Source organism: Mobula birostris, chromosome 11, assembly GCF_030028105.1.
Source record: "Mobula birostris isolate sMobBir1 chromosome 11, sMobBir1.hap1, whole genome shotgun sequence".
NCBI lineage: Eukaryota > Metazoa > Chordata > Chondrichthyes > Myliobatiformes > Myliobatidae > Mobula > Mobula birostris.
Window position 1 is genome coordinate 79,294,365 of NC_092380.1, and position 12,933 is coordinate 79,307,297.

The following is a 12,933-nucleotide window of genomic DNA, read 5'->3' on the forward strand; positions in this document are numbered from 1 at the left end:
ATAATAACTGTTCCTGAACCTGGTGGTGTGAGTCCTGAGGCTCCTGTACCTTCTTCCTGATGGCAGCAATGATAAGAGAGCATGGTGGTGGAGGTCCCTGATGATGGATGCTGCTTTCTTGTGACAACATTTCATGTAGATGTACTCAAAGATGGGGATTATTTTACCCATGATGGACTGAGTCTGTTCACTAATTTTTGTAGGATTTTCCGTTCAAGGGCATGGGTGTTTCCATACCAGGCTGTGATGCATCCAGTTAATATACCCTCCACTAAACATCTATAGAAGTTTGTCAAAGTTTAAATGCCATGCCAAATCTTCGCAGCTCCTAAGGAAGTATAAGAGGCTTTTTCCCAGGGCTGAAATGGTTGCCACAAGAGGACACAGGTCTAAGGTGCTGGGGAGTAGGTACAGAGGAGATGTCAGGGGTAAGTTCTTCACTCAGAGAATGGTGAGTGTGTGGAATGGGCTGCCGGCAACATTGGTGGAGGCGGATATGATAGGGTCTTTTAAGAGACTTTTGGATAGGTACATGGAGCTTCGAAACATAGAGGGCTATAGGTAAGCCTAGTAATTTCTAAGGTAGGGACATGTTCGGCACAACTTTGTAGGTCAAAGGGCCTGTATTGTGCTGTAGGTTTTCTATGTTTCTATGTTTCTATGAGTTGCCGTGCTTTCTTCATCATTGCACTTATGTGCTGGGCCCAGGACAGGTCCCCTGAACAAAGGTTGGTGGTGTTGTAGATAGTGTAGAGGATTGTCGAAGATTGCAGAGAGACATTGGTAGGATGCAGAAGTGGGCTGAGAAGTGGCAGATGGAGTTCAACCCGGAGAAGTGTGAGGTGGTAAACTTTGGAAGGACAAACTCCAAGGCAGAGTACAAAGTAAATGGCAGGATACTTGGTAGTGTGGAGGAGCAGAGGGATCTGGGGGTACATGTCCACAGATTCTTGAAAGTTGCTTCACAGGTGGATAGGGTAGTTAAGAAAGCTTATGGGGTGTTAGCTTTCATAAGTCGAGGGAAAGAGTTTAAGAGTCGCGATGTAATGATGCAGCTCTATAAAACTCTGGTTAGGCCACGCTTGGAGTACTGTGTCCAGTTCTGGTTGCCTCACTATAGGAAAGATGTGGAAGCATTGGAAAGGGTACAGAGGAGATTTACCAGGATGCTACCTGGTTTAGAGAGTATGCATTATGATCAGAGATTAAGGGAGCTAGGGTTTTACTCTTTGGAGAGAAGGAGGAAGAGAGGAGACATGATAGAGGTGTACAAGATAATAAGAGGACTAGATCGAGTGGATAGCCAGCGCCTCTTCCCCAGGGCACCACTGCTCAATACAAGAGGACATGGCTTTAAGGTAAGGGGTGGGAAGTTCAAGGGGGATATTAAAGGAAGGTTTTTTACTCAGAGAGTGGTTGGTGCGTGGAATGCACTGCCTGAGTCAGTGGTGGAGGCAGATACACTAGTGAAGTTTAAGACGCTACTGGACAGGTATATGAAGGAATTTAAGTTGGGGGCTTATATGGAAGGTAGGGTTTGAGGGTCAGCACAACATTGCTGGCCGAAAGGCCTGTACTGTGCTGTACTATTCTATGTTCTATGTTCTAAATAAAAACACTGAGGAATTTAAAGTTGCTGACCCTCTCCACCTCTGATCCCCCAATGAGGACTGGCTTATGGACCTCTGGTTTCCTCCTCCTGAAGTCAAAATTCAGCTCCTTGGTCTTGTGACAATGAGACTTATTGTGTCACCACTCATCCAGATTTCAACCTCCCTCCTACATGCTGATTCATCATCACCTTTGATTCGGCCTCCAACAGTGGTGCCGTCAGCAAACTTGAGTGTGGCATTGGAGCTGTGCTTAGACACACAAGCATAAGTGCAAAGCAAGAAGAGCAGGGGGACTAAGCATACAGACTTGTGGTACATCTATGCCGATGGAGATCATGGAGGAGATGTTGTTGCCAATCTGAAATGACGGGAGTTTGCAAGTGAGGAAATCGAGGATCCAATTGCAGAAGGGGATATTAAGGCCAAGGTCTTATAGCTTATTGATTAGTTTTGAGGGGATCATGGTATTGATGCTCTGCTGTAGTCAATAAGGAGCATCCTGATGTATGCATTTTTGCTGTCCAAATATTCCAGGGTTGAGTGAAGAGCCAATGAGATGGTATCTGCTGTGGACCTTTTGCTCCAGTAGGCAAATGGGAGTGGATCCAAGTCACTTCTCAGGCAGGAGTTGATATGCTTCATCACCAACCTCTCAAAACACTTCATCACTGTGGATGTAAGTGCTACTGGTTGGTAGTCATTGAGGCAGGTTACCACGTTCTTCTTAGGCACTGGAGTTATAATTGAAACCTTCTTGAAGCAGTTGGGTCCCTCAGACTGCCAAAGCAAGCGGTTAAGTATCTCTTCACTCCAGCCAGTTGATCAGCACTGCTCTTTAGTACTTGGCCAGGTACTTCGTCTGAGCCAACTGCCTTTTGTAGTTTCACCCTCTCGAAGGCTACCCGGACGTTGACCTGAGAGACTGAAATCACAGGATCACTGGGGAGTGTGGGAGTCCATGATGGTTCCTCCATGTCTTGATGGTCAAAGTGAGCATAGAAGGCATTGAGCACGTCTGGGAGTGAAGCCCTGCTGTCACATATGTCACTTGATTTTACTTTGATGGCATTCAAGCTCTGCCACAGCTATTGAGCGTTCTTTGTTGATTCAAGTTTAACGGGGAATTACCATTTTGCCTGTGAGGTGGCTTTCCAGAGATCTCTTGTACTTTTCTTGTTCACCAGACTTGAATACTTTTCATGCAACTCTTAGCAGATTGTGGATCTCATGGTTCATCCAGGATTTCTGGTTTGGAAAGACTCTAAATGATTTTGGGCAGACACACTTGTCTACAACTGTTTTAATAAAGTCCATGACAACCATGGTGTATTCATTCAGATCCACAGATGAGTACTTGAACATGGCCCAGTCCACCAACTCGAAGCAATCCTGTGGCCCCTCCTCTGCCTCCTGCAACCACCTCTTTGTTGTCTCTGGAGCCTTGCTCTTCAGCCTCTGCCTTTATGCAGGTAGGGGTAGAGCAGCCAGGTGATCTAATTTACTGAAGTGCGGTCTGGGCGTGAACTGTAGGCATTCTTTTTCCAAGTATAACAATGGTCTAGTGTGTTGAGACCTCTGGTGCTACAAGTTATTTGCTGATCATAAGTGGGTTTGTTGAAGTCCCTGACTATGATTTGAAATGCATTGGGATGGACTGTTTATTGTTTGGAGACAGCATCATGCAGTATCTCAAGCACTTGATTATAGTCAACTGTGGCATGTAAACTGCAGTCAGGATTATGGAGGAGACTCCCTAACTAAAAAGAACAGATGGCATTTGACTATCAGGTGTTCAAGGTCAGGGGAACATGAGTTCAACAAAATCACCACATCATAGTACCACCGACAGCTTATCATGAAACACACACCTCCACCTTTTGCATTTGCCAAATTAGCAGTTCGGTCCATTCTGTAAATTGAGAAGCCTTCAGGTCTAGTCGCTGTATCTGACATGCTGAGAGAAAGCCACATCTCGCTCAGACATAGAACGCAACAATCTCTCATTTCCTTCTGATACAGCAATCTTGCTCTCAGGTGCTTAATTTTGTTCTGCAGCGACTACACATTTGCTAATGAGATGCTGGTTAGTGAGGGCATCGTCCCTCTGCGTTTCAGCCTGGCTTGGAGATCCCCATCCTGCCTCACTTCCAGCCATGGCAATGAACCTTCATCTGCTTAAAGGTGCTGTATCTGCTCGGTCTGCAGAGCCCTTCCAAAGATCATAAAATCTGTAGATCTTTAAGTTGATTTAAAAGTACATTGCTTAAGGGGAAATTACATGCTGCAGCTTGCAGTAAGAGTAATATATTAAACATATCAATCATAATATAATATACTCATAGATCCTAAAATATAATCTTAAGTAGTTTTCTTTCTGCATATGAATCCAAACTGAGACCCTCCATTGTTCATCCTGAAGTTCCTGCTGTCTACCCTTCCAGCAAGTACAATAGATTGCTGTCCTCACTAACAACAACTCGTGTTACTAATCACAGTGGTAAATGCATTAAATCATTGTAGCAGAACAGCTGCCAAAGGCTTACATTTCAGGTGAATTTATTTAGTATTGTCATATGTACCAAGTTATCTTGAGAAACCTGTCTTGCATACTGTTCCTACAGATCAATTCATTAAAACAAATGCTGAGGTAGTACAAGGGCAGAGCAATTGCCAAAACAAGCAATGATGCATCTGGATAGTATGCTTTTTTTATGATACATTGATAAAAATTGGTGAGGTTGAAAGGAAAAATTTCTTTAGCCTCTTGACGAAGTCAAGGTGCTCATAAGCTGCCTTGGCCATGGCGTCAACATGGGATGGATCAGGATGATGTTAACTCTGAAGAAGCTTTCAACCCTCTTGACCAGCAATGTTGATGTAACCAGGATGTAACACATGCACACTTGCTTACTGAAGTCAATACCAGCACTTTTCTTTTGCTGACATTAAGGGATAGGCTGTTATTATATTCCATGTCATTAGGCTCTCTAAATTCTTCTTGTACTCTAAATAATTGTTATTTAAGATACACCCCACAATGCTGATGTCATCTGCAAACTTGCAGATGGAGTTTAAGCAGAATCTGGCCAAATTTACTTGTTGTAGTCTGGCGTACTGACTTCTACCTTGCCGAGGCACAGCGACAACTCGCGGATACCTCCTCTTATTTACCCCTTGATTGTGACCCCACTAAGGAGCACCAGGCCATTGTCTCCCTCACCATCACCGACTTTATCCGCTGAGTGGATCTCCCATCCACTGCTACCAACCTTATAGTTCCCACACCTCGCACTTCCCGTTTCTACCTCCTACCCAAGATCCACAAACCTGCCTGTCCTGGCAGACATATTGTCTCAGCTTGCTCCTGCCCCACCGAACTTGTTTCTGCATACCTCGACACGGTTTTATCCCCCCTTGTTCAATCCCTTCCTACCTACGTTCGTGACACTTCTCACGCTCTTAAACTTTTCAATGACTTTAAGTTCCCTGGCCCTCACCGCTTTATTTTCACAATGGATGTCCAGTCCCTATATATTTCCATCCCCCATCAGGAAGGTCTCAAAGCTCTCCGCTTCTTTTTGGATTCCAGACCTAATCAGTTCCCCTCTACCACAACTCTGCTCCGTCTAGCGGAATTAGTCCTTACTCTTAATAATTTCTCCTTTGGCTCCTCCCACTTCCTCCAAATTAAAGGTGTAGCTATGGGCACCCGTATGGGTCCTAGCTATGTCTGCCTTTTTGTTGTCTTTGTGGAACAATCTATGTTCCGAAACTATTCTGGTATCTGTCCCCCACTTTTCCTTTGCTACATCGACAACTGCATTGGTGCTGCTTCCTGCACGCATGCTGAGCTCGTTGACTTTATTAACTTTGCCTCCAACTTTCACCCTGCCCTCAAATTTACCTGGTCCATTTCCGACACCTCCCTCCCCTTGCTAGATCTTTCTGTCTCAGTCTCTGGAGACAGCTTATCCACTGATGACTATTATAAGCCTACTGACTCTCACAGCTCTCTGGACTATTCCTCTTCGCACCCTGTCGCTTGCAAAAATGCCAACCCCTTCTCGCAATTCCTCCGTCTCCGCCGCATCTGCTCTCAGGATGAGGCTTTTCATTCCAGGACGAGGGGAGATGTCCTCCTTTTTTAAAGAAAAGGGCTTCCCTTCCTCCACCATCAACTCTGCTCTCAAACGCACCTCCCCCATTTCACGTACATCTGCTCTCACTCCATCCTCCTGCCACCCCACTAGGAATAGGGTTCCCCTGGACCTCACCTACCACCCCACCAGCCTCCGGGTCCAACATATTATTCTCCATAACTTCCGCCACCTCCAACGGGATCCCACCACTAAGCACGTCTTTCCCTCCCCTCCTCTCTCTGCTTTCCGCAGGAATCGCTCCTTAGCGACTCCCTTGTCCTCGTCCCCCCCATCCCTCCCCACTGATCTCCCTCCTGGCACTTATCCTTGTAAGCAGAACAAGTGCACTCCCTCCCTTACCACCATTCAGGGCCCCAGACAGTCCTTCCAGGTGAGGCGACACTTCACCTGTGAGTTGGCTAGGGTGATATACTGCGTCCAGTGCTCCCGATGTGGTCTTCTATATATTAGACCATAAGACCTTAAGACAAAGGAGCAGAAGCAGGCCATTTGGCCCATCGAGTCTGCTCCACCATTTTATCATGAGCTGATCCATTCTCCTTCTTTAGTCCCACTCCCCCGCCTTCTCACCATAACCTTTAATGCCCTGGCTACTCAGATACCTATCAATCTCTGCCTTAAATACACCCAATGACTTGGCCTCCACTGCTGCCCATGGCAACAAATTCCATAGATTCACCACCCTCTGACTAAAAAAATTTCTTCGCATTTCTGTTCTGAAAGGGAGCCCTTCAATCCTTAAGTCATGCCCTCTCGTACTAGACTCCCCCATCGTGGGAAACAACTTTGCCACATCCACTCTGTCCATGCCTTTTAACATTCGAAATGTTTCTATGAGGTCTCCCCTCATTCTTCTAAACTCCAAGGAATACAGTCCAAGAGTGGACAAACGTTCCTCATATGTTAACCCTCTCATTCCCGGAATCATTCTAGTGAATCTTCTCTGTACTCTCTCCAACGTCAGCACATCCTTTCTTGAATAAGGAGACCAAAACTGCCCACAGTACTCCAAGTGAGGTCTCACCAGCGCCTTATAGAGCCTCAACTGCTCCTATACTCTATTCCTCTAGAAATGAATGCCAACATTGCATTTGCCTTTTTCGCTACTGATTCAACCTGGGGGTTAACTTTAAGGGTATCCTGTACGGGGACTCCCAAGTCCCGTTGCATCTCAGAACTTTAAATTCTTTCCCCATTTAAATAATAGTCTGCCCGTTTATTTTTTCTGCCAAAGTGCATAACCATACACTTTCCAACATTGTACTTCATTTGCCACTTCTCTGCCCATTCTTCCAATCTATCCAAGTCTCTCTGCAGACTCTCCATTTCCTCGGCCCCTCCACCTATCTTCGTATCGTCAGCAAATTTAGCCACAAAGCCATCTATTCCATAATCCAAGTCGTTGATGTACAATGTAAAAAGAAGCGGCCCCAACACTGATCCCTGTGGAAAACCACTGGTAACCGGCAGCCAACCAGAATAGGATTCCTTTATTCCCACTCTCTGTTTCCTGCCAATCAGCCAATGCTCTACCCACGTATGTAACTTTCCCGTAATTCCATGGGCTCTTATCTTGTTAAGTAGCCTCATGTGTGGCACCTTGTCAAAGGCCTTCTGAAAATCCAAATATACAACATCCACTGCATCTCCCTTGTCTAGCCTACTGGTAATTTCCTCAAAAAATTGTAAAAGGTTTGTCAGGCAGGATTTTCCTTTAAGGAATCCATGCTGAGTTCTGCCTATTTTGTCATATGCCTCCAGGTACTCTGTAACCTCATCCTTGACAATTGACTCCAACAACTTCCCAACCACCGACGTCAAGCTAACAGGTCTATCATTTCCTTTTTGCTTCCTTGCCCCCTTCTTAAATAGTGGAGTGACATTTGCAATCTTCCAGTCTTCCGGAACCATGCCAGGATCTATCGACTTTTGAAAGATCATCGCGATTGCCTCCGCAATCTCCACAGCTACTTCCTTCAGAACACGAGGGTGCATTCCATCTGGTCCGAGAGATTTATCTACCTTTAGCCTATTCAGCTTCCTGAGTACTTTCTCTGTCGTAATTGTGACTGCGCACATTTCTCTTCTCTGCCACCCTTGAGTGTCCGGTATACTGCTGATGTCTTCCTCAGTGAAGACTGATGCAAAATACTCATTCAGTTCCCCTGCCATCTCCTTATCTCCCTTTACAATTTCTCCAGCATCATTTTCTATTGTCCTATATCTACTCTCACCTGTCTTTTACTCTTTATATACTTGAAAAAGCTTTTAATATCTTCTTTGATATTATTTGCTAGCTTCCTTTCATAGTTAATCTTTTCTCTCTTAATGACCTTCTTGGTTTCCTTTTGTAAGGTTTTAAAAACTTCCCAATCCTTTGTCTTCCCAGTAATTTTTGCTTCCTTGTATGCCCTCTCCTTTGCTTTAACTTTGGCTTTGACTTCTCTTGTCAACCACGGTTGCATCCTTTTTCCACTCGAAAATTTCTTCTTTTTTGGAATATAGCTGTCTTGCACCTTCCTCATTTCTCGCATAAACTCCAGCCACTGCTGCTCTGCTGTCTTTCCCGCCAGTGTCCCTTTCCAGTCAACTTTGGCCAGTTCCTCTCTCATGCCACTGTAATTTCCTTTACTCCACTGAAATACCGACACATCAGATTTCAGCTTCTCTTTTTCTAATTTCACAGTGAACTTAATCATGTTATGATCACTGCCTCCTAAGGGTTCCTTCACCTCAATCTCTCTAATCACCTTCAGTTCATTACACAATACCCAATCCAGTACAGCCGATCCCCTAGTGGGCTCAACAACAAGCTGTTCTATAAAGCCATCTCGCAGACATTCTACAAATTCTCTCTCTTGAGATCCAGTGCTGACCTGATTTTCCCAATCTACTCGCATGTTAAAATCCCCCACAATTATCATAACACTGCCTTTCTGACAAGCCTTTTCTATTTCCAGTTGTAATTTGTAGTCCACGTCCCTGCAGCTGTTTGGAGGCCTATAAATAACTGCCATCAGGGTCCTTTTACCTCTGCTATTTCTTAACTCAACCCATAAAGATTCTGTACCTTCCGATCCTATGTCACCTCTTTCTAATGATTTAATATCATTTCTTACCAATAAAGCCACGCCTCCCCCTCTGCCTACCTTCCTATCCTTCCGATACACCTTGTATCCTTGGACGTTCAGCTCCCAGAGACATGCATCCTTTAGCCAGGTCTCAGTGATGGCCACAATATCATACCTGCCAATCTGTAGCTGTACAACAAGATCATCCACCTTATTCCTTATGCTGTGTGCATTTAAGTACAACACCTTACCAGTATTTGATACTTTTTGCTTTGATTTCACTGCAACTTTATTGCACTGCAACTCATCCCAATGGCTGCAAATTTGTCCCATCACCTGCCTGTCTTTCTTGACATCTTTACTGCTCACTATCTTAGATTTATTTCTGTTTTCCCCTTCCTCCGCTCTATCATTTCGGTTCCTATCCCCCTGCCAAATTAGTTTAAACCCTCCCTAACATCTCTATTAAACTTTCCCACCAGGATATTGGTCCCCTTGGGGTTCAGGTGTAACTTGTCCATTTTGAACAGGTCATACTTCCCCCAGAAGAGATCTCAATTATCCAAGAATCTGAAGCCCTGCCCCCTACACCAGTCTCTCAGCCACACATTCATCTGCCTGATCCGACTATTCTTGCCCTCGTTAGCATGTGGCACAGGTAGCAGTCCCAAGATTACTACCCTGGAGGTCCTGCTTCTCAGCTTCCTTCCTAACTCCTGGAAATCTCTCTTCAGGACCTCCTCCTTTGTCCTATCTATGTCATTGGTACCAACATGTACCAAGACAACTGGCTGATCGCCCTCCCCCTTTAGAATATTCAGGACCTGATCCGAGACATCCCATACCCTGGCACCTGGGAGGCAACACACCATGTGGGTATCTCTGTCAGGCTCACAGAATCTCCTGTCTGTTCCCCTGACTATGGAATCCCCTACGACTACCACATTTCTCTTCTCCCTCCTTCTCTCCTGCACAACAGCTCCAGGCTCAGTGCCAGAGTCGCGGTCACCGTGGGCGTCCCCTGTCAGGTCATCCCCCTCAACAGCATCCAGAACAAGATATTTGCTGCTGAGGGAGACAGTCACAGGTGTGCTCTCCACTATCCGGGCATTTCCCTTCCCTCTCTTGACAGTGACCCAGTTTTCTGACCCTGTAGCCTAGGGATGACTACCTCCCTGTAGCTCCTGTCTATCACCTCTTCACTTTCCCTGATAAGCAGTAGGTCATCAAGCTGCAGCTCCAGATCCCTAACACGGTCTCTGAGGAGCTGTAACTCGGTGCACCTGGTGCAGATGTGGCCATCAGGGAGGCTGGAGGTCTCCCAGGATTCCCACATCTGACACCCTGAACAAAGCACTAACCCTGTAGGCATGCTACCTAATTCTACAGGAATGAAACAGGAAAAATAAGTCTACTCACCCACTTACCTCGCCAAACAGATGAACTTTATAAACCGTTAGCTCGTACCGTTAGCTGTGAGAGCCCTGCTGTTCATGTCTGTCTGGGCTGATTCGCGAAAGGGGTGGGGGGAGAAAAAAAGAGTTGGTGCCTCGCTCTCACCTCTTCCCGTTTACCGCCAAAGCCCGTTGAAGCCAAAGCCCTACACTCTGCTCCCACTCACTCCGCTGTATAGGGTGGTCTCCTTTTTAAACTCTCCGCGCGGTCTATTGGCGAGACCCGACGCAGACTGGGAGACCGTTTTGCTGAACACCTACGCTCTGCCCGCCAGAGAAAGCAGGATCTCCCAGTGGCCACACATTTTAATACCACATCCCATTCCCATTCTGACATGTCTATCCACGGCCTCCTCTACTGCAAAGATAAAGCCACACTCAGGTTGGAGGAACAACACCTTATATTCCGTCTGGGTAGCCTCCAACCTGATGGCATGAACATTGACTTCTCTAACTTCCACTAATGCCCCACCTTCCCCTCGTACCCCATCCGTTATTTATTTATATACACACATTCTTTCTCTCACTCTCCTTTTTCTCCCTCTGTCCCTCTGACTATACCCCTTGCCCATCCTCTGGGATCCCCCCCCAACCTTTTCCTTCTCCCTGGGCCTCCTGTCCCATGATCCTCTCATATCCCTTTTGCCAATCACCTGTCCAGCTCTTGGCTCCATCTCTCCCCCTCCTGTCTTCTCCTATCATTTTGGATCTCCCCCTCCCCCTCCCACTTTCAAATTTCTTACTAGCTCTTCCTTCAGTTAGTCCTAACGAAGGGTCTCGGGCCGAAACGTCGACTGTACCTCTTCCTAGGGATGCTGCCTGGCCTGCTGCGTTCACCAGCAACTTTGATGTGTTTTGCTCAAATTTACTTGGTCTTTCTTTGCTACCTTTAATAGTTGAAAAGGTTCTCATGAAGCAAAACTGTTCCCTTGACTATGGCATCTGGAGACAAGGGATAGGCACCATGTTCCTGATTTCTCCACAAACCACCCCAACTGAATAATTATGTTCAGACTAAAACTAAAATTTGTTTTGCAGGTAAGATATTGATGTGTGCTGGAAAATATACTAACTGGCTGAACCACATCCTGCTATGCAACCAATGTCCTTGAATGGGAAATCCTACAAAAAGTAGTGGATATGGCCCAGTCCATCATGAATAAAACCCACCCCACCATTGAGCACATGTGCATGAAACATTGATGCAGGAAAGCAGCACTCATCATCAGGGACTCCCACTAGCCAGGACACACTGTCTACTCGCTGCTGCCATCAGGAAGAAGGTAAAGGAGTCTCAGGACTCACGCCACCAGGTTTGGGAACAATTATTACCCTTCAGCCATCAGGCTCTTGAACCAAAGGGGATAACTTACTTCTCTTGTCCACAACCTATGAACTCACTTTTAAGGACGCTTCATCTCATGTTCTCAATATTTATTGCTTAGTTACTTACTATTGTTTCTTCTTTCTTTTTGCATTTTCACAGTTTGTTGTTTTTTGTATGGTGGTTGTACTCCCAGTTGATGCAGTCTTTGATTCTATTAAGGTTACTGGATTTACTGAGTATGCCCACAAGAAAATAAATCTCAGGGTTGTATATGGTGATATATATGTTCTTTGAAAATAAATTTACTTTGAACACTGAACCTTGAAATTTGAATTTTGTTTGCTGCTGAAGTTCGGGAAGGAGATCTGCTCCCTAAATACGGTCAGATGTGCCTTCATGCAGAGATCTTGTCCTTCATCTCCTGTTAAGTGTCTCCCAGTCTGGCTGTAAAACAAAGGACATGGAAGAGATAGGGTGATAAGAGAGAACAAGTGGTCTGTGCAGAAATGATAAATCATCAAAAACTCATGTTGAACTTCTCATATCTTTCCCTTTGGAACTTAACTATAGAAGACATAAAACACTTGGAGGATCTTAGCAATAGCCAGAAGTAATCCACTTTATTTTTCTGTTGAGGAGATACTCTGACTGGTGCTACTTCTTGAGAACTGAGTTTGAGAAGTCCACTCTTTTCACTCCATGCCAGCAAATAAACATTGCAGAACAGCAATGGCTGGGGTTTCTGGGAGCAATTTGGAAGGCGCAGGATAGATAACACCCCAAAGGTGAAGAATTAATCTAAAGAGAGGATAGGGCAACCGTGGCTGACAAGGGAAGTCAAAGACAGCAGAAAAGCAAAGGAGAGGGCATATAAATTAACAAAAATTAGTGGGAAGTTAGAGGATTGGGAAGCTTTTAAAAACCAACAGAAGGCAAATAAAAAAGCCACAAGGAGAGAAAAGGTGAAATATGAAGGTAAGCTAGCCAATAATATAAAAGAGGATACTAAAAGTTTTTTTCAGATTTATTAAGAGTAAAACAGAGACAAGATTGGATAATCAAACTGCTAGAAAATGATGCTGAGAGGTAGTAATGGGGACAAGGAAATGCAGACAGATTAAATAAGTATTTTGCACCTGTCTTCATTGTGGAAGATACTAACAGTATGCCAGAAATTCGAGAGTGTCGGGGGCAGAAGTGAGTATAGTTGCTATAACTAAAGAGAAGGTGGCTGGGAAGCAGAAAGTTCTGAAGATAGATATGTGACCTGGACCATAGAGTCATACAGTCATCGAAAAGTACAGAACA